Below are 18,829 nucleotides of genomic sequence, written 5' to 3' on the forward strand. Positions count from 1 at the left end.
AACACACACAGCCATGCACGAGGGAGGACTCGAACCTCCTCCGGGACCAGTCGCACAGTTTGCTTTGTCCTTCATACTTTAATTTGCTTGCGAGCTAGTACTATTTCTTTCTTTCACCTGCTTCGTGGTAACCAAATTTAAATTCGAACTGAATGAACAGTCTGCTGAGAACAGAGTATGGATTAAGAGTAAAACAAAGAAAGAAGAAAATAGTGAAGAGTAGCAAAAATGAGATTATCGATAAACCTAACGTCAAAATTAGTTACTAACAAGTAGGAGAAGAGAGGACCCTTTAATTTTTCTTGACCTTCAATGAGGATAAAAATGTCATCAGCAAATACTACCAGTGATATCCTTTTACCCTGAATTTAAATACCACTCTCAAACCTTTATTTTATTTCCGTCATTGGCACTTTGATGTATAGATTGAAGAGTAGGGGTGAAAGACTGTATCGCTGTCTCACACACCTGTTAATCCGCACACATCCATTCTTATTGTTCCTTCTTGTTTCCCTATGTCTTTCATATCTTCTTCTATCAGTGTCATCAGATCCTTTCTCGTAGCGACTTTCAGTGTACTCTTTCCACTTGTTCGCTCTCTCTTCTGCATTTAAGGTGCAATTTCGGTTGCGTTTTAATGTTGACGCTCTTGCTTCTAATTTGTTTTGAATTTTCTGTATGCGGAATCAGTACTTCCAACGTCTATTCCTTTTTCGATTTCTTTAGATTTTTCGTCCATACACTTCTTGGATTCCTTGCACTTCTTATTTATTTCGTTCCAAGGTGATTTATGCTTCTGTATTCTTGTCTCCCTCTGAAAAGTTTTGTTTTTCCTTGATTCGTCTACCAATTAAAGTGTTCTGCTGCCCAAGGATCCTTCACAGTTACTTTTCTTCTGCCTGTCTCTGTCCAACATCCGCGATCACCCTTTTCAGAGATTGCATTCCTCCTCAACGAAACCTCCAATTGTGGTATTTATTCAAATTCTAACGCAAATATCATCCCTCAGTACTTCAGTATTTCATCTTTTCCTTCATTAATTCATCTGGACGATTCTCTTAAGCTTCAGTCTACTTTTCATCGCTAGTGAATTGTAATTAGAGTCAGTATTTTCTCTTGCGTACGCCATAAACCCAATATCTAATTTTGGAATCTCTGTTTGATCATAAAGCAACCAAACCTTAATTTTCCGATTCTTATGGGCTTTTTCCAAGTATACATCCTCCTTTTACGAATTGCAAACAGAGTGTTCTCTACCACTATCAGATGTTTATTGCAGACCTCAGTCTTTCTTTCCTACTTCCAAGCCCAAATTTCCATGAAGTTTCTACTCCTACAACAGTGTTCAAATCCCCAATCATTATTACATTATCATCGTCATTTACACACTTAATTACCTCTTCCTAAGCCCATGAACCATGGACCTTGCCGTTGGTGGGGAGGCTTGCGTGCCTCAGCGATACAGATGGCCGTACCGTAGGTGCAACCACAACGGAGGGGTATCTGTTGAGAGGCCAGGCAAACGTGTGGATCCTGAAGAGGGGCAGCAGCCTTTTCAGTAGTTGCAGGGGCAACAGTCTGGATGATTGACTGATCTGGCCTTGCAACATTAACCAAAACGGCCTTGCTGTGCTGGTACTGCGAACGGCTGAAAGCAAGGGGAAACTACAGCCGTAATTTTTCCCGAGGACATGCAGCTTTACTGTATGATTAAATGATGATGGCCTCCTCTTGGGTAAAATATTCCGGAAGTAAAACAGTCTCCCATTCGGATCTCCGGGCAGTTACTACTCAAGAAGACGTCGTTATCAGGGGAAAGAAAACTGGCGTTCTACGGTCGGAGCGTGGAATGTCAGATCCCTTAATCGGGCAAGCAGGTTAGAAAATTTGGAGCGTGTCGCCGATGTTATTCAATCTGTATATTGAGCAAGCAGTAAAAGAAACAAAAGAAAATTCGGTGTAGGTATAAAAGTCCATGGAAAAGAAATAAAAACGTTGAGGTTCGCCGATGACATTGTAATTCTGTCAGAGACAGCAAAGGACTTGGAAGAGCAGTTGAACGGAATGGACAGTGTCTTGACAGGAGGATATAAGATGAACATCAACAAAAGCAAAACGAGGATAATGGAATGTATTCGAATTAAGTCGGGTGATGCTGAGGGAATTCGATCTGGAAATGAGACACTTAAAGTAGTAATGGACTTTTGCTATTTGGGGAGCAAAATAACTGATGATGATCAAAGTAGAGAAGATGTAAAATGTAGACTGGCAATGGCAAGGAAAGCGTTTCTGAAGAAGAGAAATTTGTTAACATCGAGTATAGATTTAAGTGTGAGGAAGTCGTTTCTGAAAGTATTTGTATGGAGTGTAGCCATGTATGGAAGTGAAGCATGGACGATAAACAGTTTCGACAAGAAGAGAATAGAAGCATTCGAAATGTGGTGCTACAGAATAATGCTGAAGATTATATGGGTAGATCACATAACTAATGAGGAGGTATTGAATAGAATCGGGGAGAAGAGGAGTTTGTGGCACAACTTTACAAGAAGAGGAGACCGGTTGGTAGGACATGTTCTGAGGCATCAAGGAATCACAAATTTAGCATCGGAGGGCAGCGTGGATTGTAAAAATCGTAGAGGGAGACCAAGAGATGAATACACTAAACAGATTCAGAAGGATGTAGGTTGTAGTAAGTACTGGGAGATGAAGAAGCTTGCACAGGATAGAGTCGCATGAAGAGCTGCATCAAACCAGTCTCAGGACTGAAGACAACAACAACAACAACAATTACCTCTTACATAGTCTCGTATTTTTTTCTCAAGCTTTTCATCTTTTTCTTACGACGTCAGGATGTATATCTTAACTTTTATTGTTGGCGTTGGTTTGCTCTCAACTATGATGAGAACAATCGTTTCACAGTACCTCACTGTCTGACTGAGCTCCCTGTTGATAACGAACCTTACTGCCATTATACCATTTCTTGCTGCTGTTGATATTACCGTTTATTCTTCTGATCAGAAACCCTTATCTGCTCGCCACATCACTTCACTGACCTTCGGCCGCCACTACATCTAGACGGAACGTAAGCATTCTCCTTTTAAGTTTACCTCGTTCCCCTGCCATGTGCATATTTTTGACAGTCGTAAGATGTTAACTTTTCGTTGCCTAATCAATTTTTTTTTCGAATGGTCACCTTCCCTCTGGGAATTCTCTCCCAATGATGCGAATGAGGCGCTAGCACTGAATCTTTTGCCAGTTAGAGGCTACATGTCCTGTGGATACATACTGCGTCTCTTCAACGCAGTTGTTTCCATTGCTTTCTGCGTCATGATCATCTCGTTGATTGCTGATGATTCTTCTGCCTTTAAGTGCTGTTTCCCCCAAGAGAAACAAGGTGACCTGCACTTCGCTTGTTGTACCGTCCTCCTTGATAACGCCGTTGACACAACGAAGGTAAAAAGTTCTCGGACGTTATTTATGATGATTTTTGTCCAAAATTATTTAAGCAGTGGCTGTGTTTCAACATGCTACACACTCCGGTTTCGTTACAAGTCGTAGATTGCATGCTTGGTATTTTATTTCCTTTCTTTTTTAAATTTTGGACCACAGTTTAAGAGTGTAATTACATTTTACGTACGTTAAACACTTTTTCCTCACATTTTTATCGATATAAACAGTCTCACATTAGTCGTATACTGAACGTTAATAACTTTCTTTTTTGGTAGTCAACTAAGAGACTGTTTCTAGACTCTAGTAGCATAAAATTTTTGAATTTGCAAGATTCACAGCCACACATATTTTTCTCTGTAAATGATTTAAAAAATGGTTCAAATGGCTCTGAGCACTATGGGACTTAACTTCTGAGGTCATCAGTCCCCTAGAACTTGGAACTACTTAAACCTAACTAACCTAAGGACATCACACACATCCATGCCCGAGGTAGCGTTAGAACCTGCGACCGTAGCGGTCGCGCGGCTCCAGACTGTAGTGCCTAGAACCGCTCAGCCACTCTGGCCGGCGTAAATGATAAACGTATTGCAGGCGAAAACTGTAAAAATAAATAAATAAATACACTGAGGCGTCAAGAGTCATGAGATAGAGACATTCACATACACAGATGGCGCTAGTACCGCGTACAAAAGGTATAAAAAAGTAATGCAGTGGCGAAGCTTTTTTTTGTACTCAGGCGACTCATGTGGAACGGACTCCGACGTAATTATGGCCGCACGACGGGAATTAACAGAATATGAACGCGGAATGGTAGTTGCAGCTAAACGCATGGGAAATTCCATTTCGTAAATCGTTATGGAATCCGATATTCCGAGTTCCACAATGTGAAGAGTGTGCCGAGAATATGGAATTTCAGACATTACCTGTAACCCTTGGGCGATGGCCTCCACTTAATCTCCCAGAGCGGCATAGACTTGACAGTGCTAACAGACAAGCAACACTGCGTGAAATAATCGCAGAAATCAATGTGGGACTACGTTAAGACAGTGGGGCGAAATTTGTCTTAATGAGCTACGGCACCAGATGACCGAATACGATATAGCCTGCAGCGCCTGTCCTGGGCTCGAGACCGTATCGGTTGGACCGTAGACGACTGGAAAACCGTGGACTGGCCGGACGAGTCCCGATTTCTGTTGATAAGAACTGATGGTAGGATTCGAGATTGGTGCAGCCCGTACGAAGCCATGGATCCAAGCTATCAACAAAGCACTGTGGAAGCTGGTGATGGCTCCATAAAGCGTGGACTATATTTACTTGGAATGTACTGGCACTTCTGATCGAACTGAACCGATCAGTAACTGGAAATCGTCATATTTGGCTAGTTGGAGATCAGTTTCAGCTATCATGGACTCATGTTCCCAAACAACGATGTAAGTTTTGAGCATGACAATTCATAATGTCAGCGGGCCACAACAGTGCACGATTGGTCTGAAGAACATTCCAGAGAATTCGAGCTAATGATTTCGCTAACCAGATCGCTAATCTAACATTTGTGGGATATAATCGAGAGGTTAGTCCATGCACGAAATCTTTCTACGGTAAAACTTTCACAATTATGAACGGCTGCAGAGCCACCATGACTCAAAATTACTGAGTGAACATCCAAAGAGATGAGTCCTTGCCACGTCGAGTTGCTGCCTATGCCGGGCAAAAGGAGGTTCGACAATATGACTTTTGTCAACTCGGTGTAATAAATACTGAAGAATATGAGACAGGTGTCACGTGTTTTTCACTCATGTTGTTGTTGTGTTCTTCAGTCCTGGGACTGGTTTGATCCAGCTCTCCATGCTACTCTATCCTGTGCAACCTTCTTCATCTCCCAGTACTTACTGCAACCTAAATCCTTCTGAATCTGTTTAGTGTATTCATCTCTTGGTCTCTCTCTACGATTTTTACCCTCCACGCTGCCCTCCAATGCTAAATTTGTGATCCCTCAATGCCTCAGAACATGTCCTACCAACCGGTCCCTTCTTCTAGTCAAGTTGTTCCCCAAACTACTCTTCTCCCAAATTCTATTCAATACCTCCTCATTAGTTACGTGGTCTATCCATCTAATCTTCAGCATTCTTCTGTAACACCACATTTCGAAAGCTTCTATTCTCTTCTTGTCCAAACTATTTATCGTCCATGTTTCACTTCCATACAAATACTTTCAGAAACGACTTCCTGACACTTAAATCTGTACTCGATGTTAACAAATTTCTCTTCTTCAGAAGCCCTTTCCTTGCCATTGCCAGTCTACATTTTACATCCTCTCTACTTCGACCATCATCAGTTATTTTGCTCCCCAAAGAGCAAAACTCCTTTACTACTTTAAGTGTTTCATTTCCTAATCTAATTCCCTCAGCATCAGCCGACTTAATTCGAATACATTCCATTATCCATGTTTTGCTTTTGTTGATGTTCGTCTTATATCCTCCTTTCAAGACACTGTCCATTGCGTTCAACTGCTCTTCCAAGTCCTTTGGTGTCTCTGACAGAATTACAATGTCATCGACGAACCTCAAAGTTTTTATTTCTTCTCCATGGATTTTAATTCCTACTCCGAATTTTTCTTTTGTTTCCTCTATTGCTTGCTCAATATACAGATTGAATAACATCGGGGAGAGGTTACAACTCTGTCTCACTCCCTTCGCAACCACTGATTCCTTTTCATGCCCCTCGAATCTTGTAACTGCCATCTGGTTTCTGTACATATTGTAAATAGATTTCGCTCCCTGTATTTTACCCCTGCCACCTTTACAATTTGAAACAGACTATTCCAGTCTACTTTGTCAAAAGCTTTCTCTAAGGCTACAAATGACAGAAATGTAAGTTTGCCTTTCCTTAACCTTTCTTCTAAGATAAGTCGTAAGGTCAGTATTGCCTCACGTGTTCCAACATTTCTACGGAATCCAAACTGATATTCCCCGAGGGTCGCCTTCTACCAGTTTTTCCATTCACCTGTAAAGAATTCGCGTTAGTATTTTGCAGCTGTTACTTATTAAACCGACAGTTCGGTAATTATCACATCATTAACATCTGATTTCTTTGGGATTGGAATTATTATATTCTTCTTGAAGTCTGAGGGTCTCTTCGCCTGTCTCATACATCTTGCTCACAACATGGTAGAGTTTTTTCAAGACTGGCTCTCCTGAAGGCTGTCAGCAGTTCTAACGGAATGTTGTCTATTCCCGGGGCCTTGTTTCGACTCAGGTGTTTCAGTGCTCTGTCAAACTCTTCACGCAGTATAGTATCTCCTATTTCTTCTTCATCTACATCCTCTTCCATTTCCATAATATTGTCCTCAAGTACATCGGCCTTGTACAGACCCTCTATATACTCCTTCCACCTTTCTGCTTTCCCTTCTTTGGTTAGAACTGGGTTTCCATCTGAGCTCTTCATATTCATACAAGTGGCTCTCCTTTCTCCAAAGGTCTCTTTAATTTTCCTGTAGGCAGTATCTGTTTTACCCTTAGTGAGATAAGCCTCTACATTCTTACATTTGTCCTCTATCCATCCCTCCTTAGCCATTTTCCACTACATGTCGACCCCATTTTTTAGACGTTTGTATTCTCTTTTGCCTGCTTCATTTACTGCAGCTTTATATTTTAATAAATATGTTATTTTCCTTTATTACAAATTTTTTTAAACAAAAAACAAAAAACCTACACATTGATCTTGTCAAAAGCCGAGAAGCGATTCTTCTTGGTGTTGTAGCTTTCAGGGGCACTCTGGGATGCACTCTGTGTGAGGCACCTCTAAGTTTCCGCTGTTGGTACATTGCCCGCTGTGGCACGCTTCTCTATGCTTACCAGAAGCGTGCCGGGAAATTCAATATTTCTTCTGTTACCCAAGGATTTCTATTAGCCCTTATCTTTTTACCTACTTGATCTTCTGCTGCCTTCACTACTTCATCCCTCAGAGCTACCCATTCTTCTTCTACTGTATTTCTTTCCCCCATTCCTGTCAATTGTTCCCTTATGCTGTCCCTGAACTCTGTAAAACCTCTGGTTTAGTCAGTTTATCAAGGTCCCATCTCCTTAAATTCCCACCTTTTCGCAGCTTCTTCAGTTTTAATCTACAGTTCATAACCAATAGATTGTGGTCACAGTCCACATCTACCCCTGGAAATGTCTTGCAGTTTAAAACCTGTTTCCTAAATCTCTGTCTTGCCATTATATAATCTATCTGATACCTTCTAGTATCTCCAGGATTCTTCCATGTATACAATAAGATAGAGCAAGAAGAAATTACTTATAATTTGCATTAAAATCGTTCACTCATTAGTACAGTGCACCATTAAAGACAAAGTATTTAATCTTTCTGTATCGCTGCTGCAAAATCGTTGACGATCAAAAGGATAAATAAAATGCGAGAAGGCATTTTTAGAAACTTCAAAGATTTAAGAAAGAACCGACACTATTATCTTTCCCCCTCTCTTTCCCCCGCCCAAACCACCCATATATTTATTCAGGATGTATTTTTTCCTTAAGATTGCATGAATGGATCACTATAAAGTATACATGTAAACCCATTACCGAAATACGTAAGACGCAACGGAGCCGCCGTCTGGTTAGGAGGCGTGGCTTCTCTGTTGAAGTGTGTCTTCGCCGTGAAAAGCAGCTTTTCCGTCGGGTGAGTCATCCATCACCCGCACGTGGGCCATCGACGTGTGCCACCACTCTGCACACCGCTTTCAGCGGCGCTTTTGGGGGACGGGGATCCACTTCGAAGAATCCCTCTCTAAGCTGGGTCCTCGCTTCAAATACACTGGCTTCCTATTTCGCGTCGCGGCCTAACTATTTCTGGCCTAGAGTTAACCGTTCATTTTTCCTTACGGCAGTGGTGTACTGTTCAGACTCATACCTTTAATAAATTCTGGACGTACTACTTTAATTTACAGGCATTCTACCTCAGTTGCTACTTAAGTTGTGGGTACATTATAAGTGACAATAATTACTACTTGTCATTTAGTTAGTAAGTTTGATATTCCATGGATAATTTGCAAGAGAAATGGTAGTGGTATGGAAATATATTTTCACAACAGAATTATATTTTTGTTGTTAAGTAACCTGTTACAGGTAGTTTTAGACATCTTCGGCGGCCAAAATACAAAACAAAAGAAGTTGTTTGGTTCATATTTCAGTTAAGACAAAACGTTTGATACGTTGCTCTATTTACGGGCTATTTAGCATTGAAGTTGGCACATTCAAGCACTTCCACACTCTAAAATTTTGTATGCTCAGAAATCTATAGGTCAATGAGTTACCAGCTGTTGAAATGCTAATTACCAGTTAAAATATGCCTTTTTCTGAACTGAAAAAATCCAATCAGGTGAACAAAATGTACGTCTGTTCCTTTTTAAGAAACGAAACGAAGAACATGTCTTGCGTCACCGCCTTTGGCAGACTGCTTGAATCCGCACGCACGACGACCTGATTGGCTATCTCCTTTACTAAACAACTCAGAAAACGCCCAATGTATCTAATTTGTTTTAATAATTAATCTCAGCGCAAACCACAACCTCCCCTGCAGGATCGTTAAAGGCTTCGTTGCCACCCGTGGCACTTCTACAGCACAGCGGTACGTTGACGATACGGTACGCTCCTGTTTGTGGTTCTTCCTGATAATCTATCCTGAGCTTATATTTCAGCAAGATAACGCCCGCCTGCTCACGGCGAGAGTTTCTTCGTGCTTGCGAAACGCTACTTTGAGCAGTTAAGTCGCAGGATCTCACCGCACTGAAGAATATTTGGAGCATTATGGACAGAGCCGTCCAACCAGTTCGGGATTTTGACAATCTAGCGCGCCAGTTTGACAGAATGTGGCGCGATATCCCTCAGGAGTACATCCAACAACTATGTCCATCGAGGTCAATGCGAATAACTGCTCGCATAAGGACCAGAGGTAGACCAACACATAACTGATTCGCTCCGTTTATGAAGCTCTTTCTCTTGAATAGAGCATCAAATTGTTCTGAAACTAATCATTTGTTTGCCTGAACATGTACATCAGCTATCGCGATTTCCGTCCAGATAATTCCATCGTGATGAGTCGGTCTTTCATTTTTCCTCTTGGTAAGAGGTTGAAAGTAAATTTAAATCTACACTACTGGCCATTAAAATTGTTACTCCACGAAGATGACGTGCTACAGACGCGAAATTTAACCTACAGGATGCTGTGATAAGCAAATGATTAGCTTTTCAGAGCATTCACACAAGGTTGGCGCCGGTGGCGACATTTACAACGTGCTAACATGAGGAACGTTTCCACCCGATTTCTCATACACAAACAGCAGTTGACCGCCATTGCCTAGTGAAACGTTGTAATGCCTCGTGTAAAGAAGAGAAATGCGTACCATCACATTTCCGACTTTAATAAACACTGGATTGTAGCCTGTCGCGACTGCAGTTTATCGTACCGGGACTTTGCTGCTGGCGTTGGTGGAGATCCAATGACTGTTAGCAGAATATGGAATCGGTGGGTTCAGGAGGGTAATACGGAACGCCGTGTAGGATCCCAACGGCCTCGTATCACTAGCAGTCGAGATGACAGGCATCTTACCCGCATGGCTGTAGCGGATCGTGCAGCTACGTCTCGATCCCTGAGTCAACAGATGGGGACGCTTGCAAGACAACAACCATCAGCACGAACAGTTCGACGACGTTTGCAGCAGCATGGACTGTCAGCTCGGAGACCATGGCTGCGGTTACCCTTGACGCTGCGTCACAGACAGGAACGCATGCGATGGTGTACTCGACGACCACCCTAGGTGTACGAATGGCAAAACGTCATTTTTTCGGATGAATCCAGGTTCTGTTTACAGCATCACGATTGTCGCATCCATGTTTGGCGACATCGTGGTGAATGCACATTGGAAGTGTGTATTCGTCAACGCCATACTGGCGTATCACCTGGCGTGATGGTATGGGGTGACAATGGTTAAATTTCAGATGTGTTACGACCCGTGGCTTTACCCTTATTTCTATCCCTGCGAAACCCTACATTTAAGCAGGATAATGCACGACCGCATGCTGCAGGTCCTGCACGGGCCTTTCTGATTGCAGAAAATGTTCGACTGCTGCCGTGGACAGCACATTCTCCAGATCTCGCACCAACTGAAAACGTCTGGTCAATGGTGGCCGAGCAGAGGTGTAGCAATTTTAAAGGCCAGTAGTGTAATAAACGTGAAAATAAGTTGTTTTCACTGCTACTTATGATGCACCTTATATGCAAATTTTGCGTGAGGAACGCCTTTGGCGCAGCTCTTCGCTTGTCGCCCCAAGCGGCTGGCCCCTTTTCTCACTAGGGCCTTACACGGACCCTGATACTAATGTGGTGCTGTATGGTCGTATTCAAAATGACGAGCATGAGATTAAAAATTAATAACGGTTTCTTATTTTTCCACTATCTCCTTGACTGTGATACACTTGTCTTTGAACATCTAGCCTGTGCTTCTTTCGTGATTTCCAGTTTATCACAGAGAGATGGCCGGCCGCTTTGTTCTGTAAAATTTTCACTTGTTTCATAACAGAGGAAGCGCGCAGTGTCGTGCGGTAGTGCATATTATAGTGCATTATTCTCGTATGTTTCCACCGACTGGACGTGGATTGGTTCGGCACTGTTCCGTTTCGAACTCAGTAAACGAATCACCGCACGATACTGCGCTTCATCACTGGACCACACGGTTTCTTTTTCGATCGTGTAGTGGGGTGCTACAGAACTATAGCGTAGGATTTTCGTTATGTACCAGAATCGAAGAAATTTACAAGAGCTGGTCCGTTTCTGATCGGACAGCAGGAAACGCTTTCATTTCTTGTGGAGGGCTCAATTTTATGTCATCTAAAGTAGAAGTTAAGTTACTGTCTTTTGCTATATCGCTGCTATGACAAATAAGCGCTCCAGGCTTGTTCTTTTATCATTATTATTATTAAAGGCTCAAAGTTAACGTAAGTTAATAAAACCATGAAATCACGCTGTTCTGAGATTCATAACTAGGAAATTATTCAAAGTAGGATTCTCAAATAAAATTCAAAATGAGGGTAATATTGCGTAATTTGAGGTATTATTGATGTGGCATGTAATGTAATTTTCATCATGTTTGATAATTTTTTCTGAAAAATACAACCTTAAATAGAATAAAAATTGTGGTGTATTGTTTAACAATTGATTTAGAAACAATATCCTTAAACATTTTATGGTATCTTCAATGGACAGTGGTAGCAAAAATATGAAGTAAATAAAAACAGTGCCAAAATCCGTTTGGTGCGCTACGCTATATTACGCTACACAATGCCACGGGGTCTCCCATGTTGAGTCGCAGATGGCAGTACAAGTATCAATATTTATCATTTAATTGTTTTACTACATTTTACAGAAGACGCTACATAAAACTTAAAACTGAAAGCACTGTGTAATAAAGAGATATACAACTTTATACAGCTTAATTTTTGAAAACATTGTTTATCCCTAATGCTTGAAATGAAGGTCTGTACAAATTGTATTAATAACGTTCTTTTTGTATAAATTACGTTATTGCCTTATACTTCAATTAAACAGACTTCAGCTCCACCATGAGTCGTAGTTCACTGAAGTAAGATATAATATTCTTGAGTTACATCGCAGACATATTGTCTAGTTCAGAAAATAACGCAACAGTTTCGAATTTTAACTCGAAAAATAGTAAACATTCAAGAATAAACTTTATAAAAGTGGTTTCATTTTGTAGTTATTAACAAATATATAAATTATTTACGATTTAAAAAATACGTGCCCATCTTTTTTCTTATAATTTTTCGTCCGATTTGAAGTAAAATAGTCCGTATCTGCAAATAACCAAAAAGTTAGGTACGTAACTCTATTTTATAGAGGTAATAATTAAAACTTTGTCTCTACCCTCGTTTGTGAATATATAAACACAGCAAAAAAATTGACAGTGTACTGACGTAAGTTCCGACCACCAAAATGTAGTACATTAAGCAGAGCATGTCAATTCGATGGAGGTCAGCGTATGGGAAACAAGATCATTTCCAGTAGAACGAGAGAGTTCAGTGGTGGAAAACGTGTGGCGGTCGCAGTGTGCAGCACTGAATGCGTGCGTTACAAGCCGAGCGGATGAGTCGGCGCTACCGACACGGAAAGCCCTGTGGACAGCAGAGTCTCATTTAGCTCGGCACTGCTGGCGCGCTCACCGGCGATGTGGATGGGGCCAGAGTGTTGCCCAGTGAGGTGTCGTGTCAACCACACGGCCGTGTAAGCGGAGGCACACAATAACAATAAAAGCCAAACGACTAGGAGCAACAAAATCTAAAGGAACCCTTTAGTCGCACTTGCACTTACGTCTTAGGGAGAATGGCTGAGGGCACTTGTGGACCCACAATCATTTCACCATCCCCTGTTTCCTCAGCGGATGCTATGTTGGAAGAATGTCGGTAAATATCTGTATGATTTTCTCTTTCGGCGTGTTCGCAAGACGTGCAAGGAGAAAGCAAAATGTTTCCAGAATCTTCTTGCAGTTTACTCTCTCTTGATTCCAAGAATATCTACCTCCGTGATGCATAACGCCTCTCTTTTGGAGTGTGTCACTGGTGTTCGTTGGGCATCTCCGCAACGTTCTCGCACAGACTAAACGATCCCGTGACGAAACGCGCCACTCTTCACTGGGCTCTTCTGTCTCTTCTATTGATCCACACTGGAGAAGTTTCAAGACTTATCAGCAATACTCATGAGTCGGCCAAATTAGTGTTTTGTAAGCCAGTTCTTACGTGGGTGATTTACTCAATACACTACTGGCAATTAAAATTGCTACACCACGAAGATGACGTGCTACAAACGCGAAATTTAACCGACAGGAAAAGATGCCTTGATATGGAAATTATTAGCTTTCAGAGCATTCACACAAGGCTGACGCCGGTGGCGACACCCACAACGTGCTGACATGAGGAAAGATTCCAACCGATTTCTCATACACAAACAGCAGTTGACCGGCCTTGCCTGGTGAAACGTTGTTGTGATGCCTCATATAAGGAGAAAAAACGAGTACCATCACGTTTATGACTTTGATGAAGGTCGGCTTGTAGCCTATCGCGATTGAGGTTTATCTTATCGCGACATTACTGCTCGCGTTGGTCGAGATCCAATGACTGTTAGCAGAATATGGAATCGGTGGATTCAGGAGGATAATACGGAACGCCTTGCAGGATCCCAACGGCCTCGTATCACTAGCAGTCGAGATAACAGGCATCTTACCCACATGGCTGTAACGGATCGTGCAGCCAAGCCTCGATTCCTGAGTCAACAGATAGGGACGTTTGCAAGACAATAAGTTCGACGACGTTTCAGCAGCATGGACTATCAGCTCGTAGACCAAGGCTGCGGTTACCCTTGACGCTGCATCACAGACAGGAGCGCTTACGATTGTGTACTCAACGAAGTACCTGGGTGCACGAATGGCACAACGTATTTTTTTTTTTTTTTTTTTTTTTCAGATGAATCCAAGTTCTCTTTGCAGCATCATGATGGTCGGATCCGTGTTTGGCGACATCGCGGTGAACGCACATTGAAAGCGTGTATTCGTCATTGCCATACTGGCGTATCACCCGGCGTGATGATATGGGGCGCCATTGGTTACACGTCTCGGTCAGCTCTTGTTCGCATTGACGGCACTTTGAACAGAGGACGTTACATTTCAGATGTGTTACGACCCGTGGCTCTACCCTTCATTCGATCCCTGCGAAACCCTACATTTCAGCAGGATAATGCACGACCGCATGTTGCAAGTCTTGTACGGGCCTTTCTGTATACAGAAAATGTTCGACTGCTGCCCTGGCCAGCACATTATCCAGATCTATCTCCAATTGAAAGCGTCTTTTCAATGGTGGCCGAGCAACTGGCTCGTCACAATACGCCAGTCACTACTCTTGATGAACTGCGGTATGGTGTTGAAGCTGCATGGGCAGCTGTGCCTGTACACGCCATCCAAGCATCCAAGCCCTGGCGTATCAAGGCCGTTATTACGGCCAGAGGTGGTTGTTCTGGGTACTGATTTCTCAGGATTTATTCACCCAAATTGCGTGAAAATGTAATCACATGTCAGTCCTAGTATAATATATTTGTCCAATGAGTATCCGTTTATCATCTGCATTTTTTTCTTGGTGTAGCAATTTTAATGGCCAGTAGTGTATTTAGTGACCGATGACCTAGGCAGTTTGGTTCCTTAGGAGTTCACACACATCTGAACATTTTCCTTAACATTCTGTCATTGATCTCAATATGGCACCTCCTTCCCCCACATTTAGTACTCTGTAATCATTCCACTGTAAGTCGATACGGATGTTTGGTCATAACTATTTTACACTGATTCTTAACCAATAGTGTACTCGGACAGTCACTGATCTTTTAGCCTACTTACAATCAATATGTTACATGTATTTGTGATTAGGATCAACAGCTTCTCCTTGTACCAGTCGTCTATCTTTTGATATTTTCCTGTCTCACGCTCTATTTTCCACGTGTTTCAACCTTACTACACTCCTGGAAATTGAAATAATAACACCGTGAATTCATTGTCCCAGGAAGGGGAAACTTTATTGACACATTCCTGGGGTCAGATACATCACATGATCACACTGACAGAACCACAGGCACATAGTCACAGCCAACAGAGCATGCACAATGTCGGCACTAGTACAGTGTATATCCACCTTTCGCAGCAATGCAGGCTGCTATTCTCCCATGGAGACGATCGTAGAGATGCTGGATGTAGTCCTGTGGAACGGCTTGCCATGCCATTTACACCTGGCGCCTCAGTTGGACCAGCGTTCATGCTGGACGTGCAGACCGCGTGAGACGACGCTTCATCCAGTCCCAAACATGCTCAATGGGTGACAGATCCGGAGATCTTGTTGGCCAGGGTAGTTGACTTACACCTACTAGAGCACGTTGGGTGGCACGGGATACATGCGGACGTGCATTGTCCTGTTGGAACAGCAAGTTTCCTTGCCGGTCTAGGAATGGTAGAACGATGGGTTCGATGACGGTTTGGATGTACCGTGCACTATTCAGTGTCCCCTCGACGATCACCAGAGGTGTACGGCCAGTGTAGGAGATCGCTCCCCACACCATGATGCCGGGTGTTGGCCCTGTGTGCCTCGGTCGTATGCAGTCCTGATTGTGGCGCTCACCTGCACGGCGCCAAACACGCATACGACCATCATTGGCACCAACGCAGAAGCGACTCTCATCGCTGAAGACGACACGTCTCCATTCGTCCCTCCATTCACGCCTGTCGCGACACCATTGGAGGCGGGCTGCACGATGTTGGGGCGTGAGTGGAAGACGGCCTAATGGTGTGCGGGACCGTAGCCCAGCTTCATGGAGACGGTTGCGAATGGTCCTCGCCGATACCCCAGGAGCAACAGTGTCCCTAATTTGCTGGGAAGTGGCGGTGCGGTCCCCTACGGCACTGCGTAGGATCCTACGGTCTTGGCGTGCATCCGTGCGTCGCTGCGGTCCGGTCCCAGGTCGACGGGCACGTGCACCTTCCGCCGACGACTGGCAACAACATCGATGTACTGTGGAGACCTCACGCCCCACGTGTTGAGCAATTCGGCGGTACGTCCACCCGGCCTCCCGCATGCCCACTATACGCCCTCGCTCAAAGTCCGTCAACTGCACATACGGTTCACGTCCACGCTGTCGCGGCATGCTACCAGTGTTAAAGACTGCGATGGAGCTCCGTATGCCACGGAAAACTGGCTGACACTGACGGCGGCGGTGCACAAATGCTGCGCAGCTAGCGCCATTCGACGGCCAACACCGCGGTTCCTGGTGTGTCCGCTGTGCCGTGCTTGTGATCATTGCTTGTACAGCCCTCTCGCAGTGTCCGGAGCAAGTGTGGTGGGTCTGACACACCGGTGTTAATGTGTTCTTTTTTCCATTTCCAGGAGTGTATAAACGACTGGTTCCGAACCTGTGGTCCACGAACCACCAATAGTTCATAACAGCTAAAATATCGTCTTCTGAAGATTGAAAATTTCAAACTTTTAAATCTTTAATCCCGTTTTACGCGAGCGGTGCTGCGCTGAACTGAGTATTGCCGAGCGCAGGTGGCTGAGGGAGCGGTGGGATGGGGTGTAGGTTGAGGATCCACCACCACCGCTTTAGGTGGTGATAGGGGAATGCATGTGATAGACGTCACAGTACAGTGCCAGTCGGTCAATCAGTCGCACGCTTCCTTCGTCTTGCTCGGCGCTATCAGTGATTCTATTTAGCTCTTTCCTCGACGGCGTCGGTAGTGTAACTGTCAGTCAGTCCTCAACGTTCTTATCAATCTATGACTAGTGTAAAAGAGGTAAGTACATATTTTTCTATGTTAAACTCTTTTAATGAAAAGTAGGGGGTTGAGTTGGTTTGTTTGGGGGAGGAGACTGAACAGCGAGGTCATCGGTCTCCCTGATTATGAAAGTTAATAGGAATACGAAAAAGGGGAGGAAGGTTTATCTGTTTGGCAAGAGTAATAGAAGGCAGATTTCAGGCTACCTAACAGATCAAAACGAAAATTTCTTTTTCGACACTGACAATGTTGAGTGTTTATCGAAAAAGTTTAAGGCAATTATAAAATGCGTTTTAGACAGTTACGTGGTGAGTAAAACTGTAAGGGACGGGAAAATACCCACCGTGGTTCAACAACAAAGTTAGGAAACTACTGCGAAAGCAAAGAGAGCTGCACTGCAAGTTTAAACACAGCCAAAACCTCTCAGACAAACAGAAGCTAAAAGATGTCAAAGTTAGCGTAAGGAGGGCTATGCGTGAAGCGTTCAGTGAATTCGAAAGTAAAATTCTATGTACCGACTTGATAGAAAATCCTAGGAAGTTCTGGTCTTACGTTAAATCAGTAAGTGGCTCTAAACAGCAGATCCAGACACTCCGGAATGATGATGGCATTGAAACAGAGGATGACACGCGTAAAGCTGAAATACTAAACACCTTTTTCCTAAGATGTTTCACAGAGGAAGACCGCACTGCAGTTCCTTCTCTAAATTCTCGTACAAACGAAAAAATGGCTCACATCGAAATAAGTGTCCAAGGTATAGAAAAGCAACTGGCATCACTCAACAGAGGAAAATCCACTGGACCTGACAGGATACCAATTCGTTTCTACACAGTGTTCTCGAAAGAACTTGCCCCCTTCTGACCGCCGTGTACCGCAAGGATCTAGAGCAACGGAAGGTTCCAAATGATTGGAAAAGAGCACAGGTAGTCCCAGTCTTCAAGAAGGGTCGTCGAGCATATGCGCAAAACTATAAACCTATATCTCGATCTGTTGTAGAATTTTAGAACATGTATTTTGCTCGAGTATCATGTCGTTTTTGGAAAGCCAGAATCTACTCTGTAGGAATCAACATGGATTCCGGAAACAGCGATCCTGTGAGACCCAACTCGCTTCATTTGTTCATGAGACCCAGAAAATATTAGATACAGGCTCCCAGGTAGATGCTATTTCCTTGACTTCCAGAAGGTGTCCGATACAGTTCCGCATTGTCGCCTGATAAACAAAGTAAGAGCCTACGGAATATCAGACCAGCTGTGTGGCTGGATTGAAGAATTTTTAGCAAACAGAACACAGCATGTTGTTATCAATGGAGAGACGTCTACAGACGTTAAAGTAACCTTTGGCGTGCCACAGGCGAGTGTTATGGGACCATTGCTTTTCACAATATATATAAATGACCTAGTGGATAGTGTCGAGAGTTCCATGCGGCTTTTCGCGGATGATGCTGTGTTATACAGAGAAGTTGCTGCATTAGAAAATTGTAGCGAAATGCAGGAAGATCTGCAGCGGATAGGCACTTGGTGCAGGGAGTGGCAACTGCCCCTTAACATAGACAAATGTAATGTATTGCGAATACATAGAAAGAAGGATCCTTTACTGTATGATTATATGATAGCGGAACAAACACTGGTAGCCGTTACTTCTGTAAAATATCTGGGAGTATGCGTGCGGAACGATTTGGAGTGGAATGATAATATAAAATTAATTGTTGGTAAGGCGGATACCAGGTTGAGATTCATTGAGAGAGTCCTTAGAAAAAGTAGTCCATCAACAAAGGAGGTGGCTTACAAAACACTCGTTCGACCTATACTTGAGTATTGATCATCAGTGTGGGATCCGTACCAGATCGGGTTGACGGAAGAGATAGAGAAGATCCAAAGAAGAGCGGCGCGTTTCGTCACAGGGTTATTTGGTAACCGTGATAGCGTTACGGAGATGTTTAGCAAACTCAAGTGGCAGACTCTGGCAGACTCTGGCAGGCTCTGCATCGCGGTGTAGCTTGCT

Source organism: Schistocerca gregaria, chromosome 1, assembly GCF_023897955.1.
Source record: "Schistocerca gregaria isolate iqSchGreg1 chromosome 1, iqSchGreg1.2, whole genome shotgun sequence".
Classification (NCBI taxonomy): Eukaryota; Metazoa; Arthropoda; class Insecta; order Orthoptera; family Acrididae; genus Schistocerca; species Schistocerca gregaria.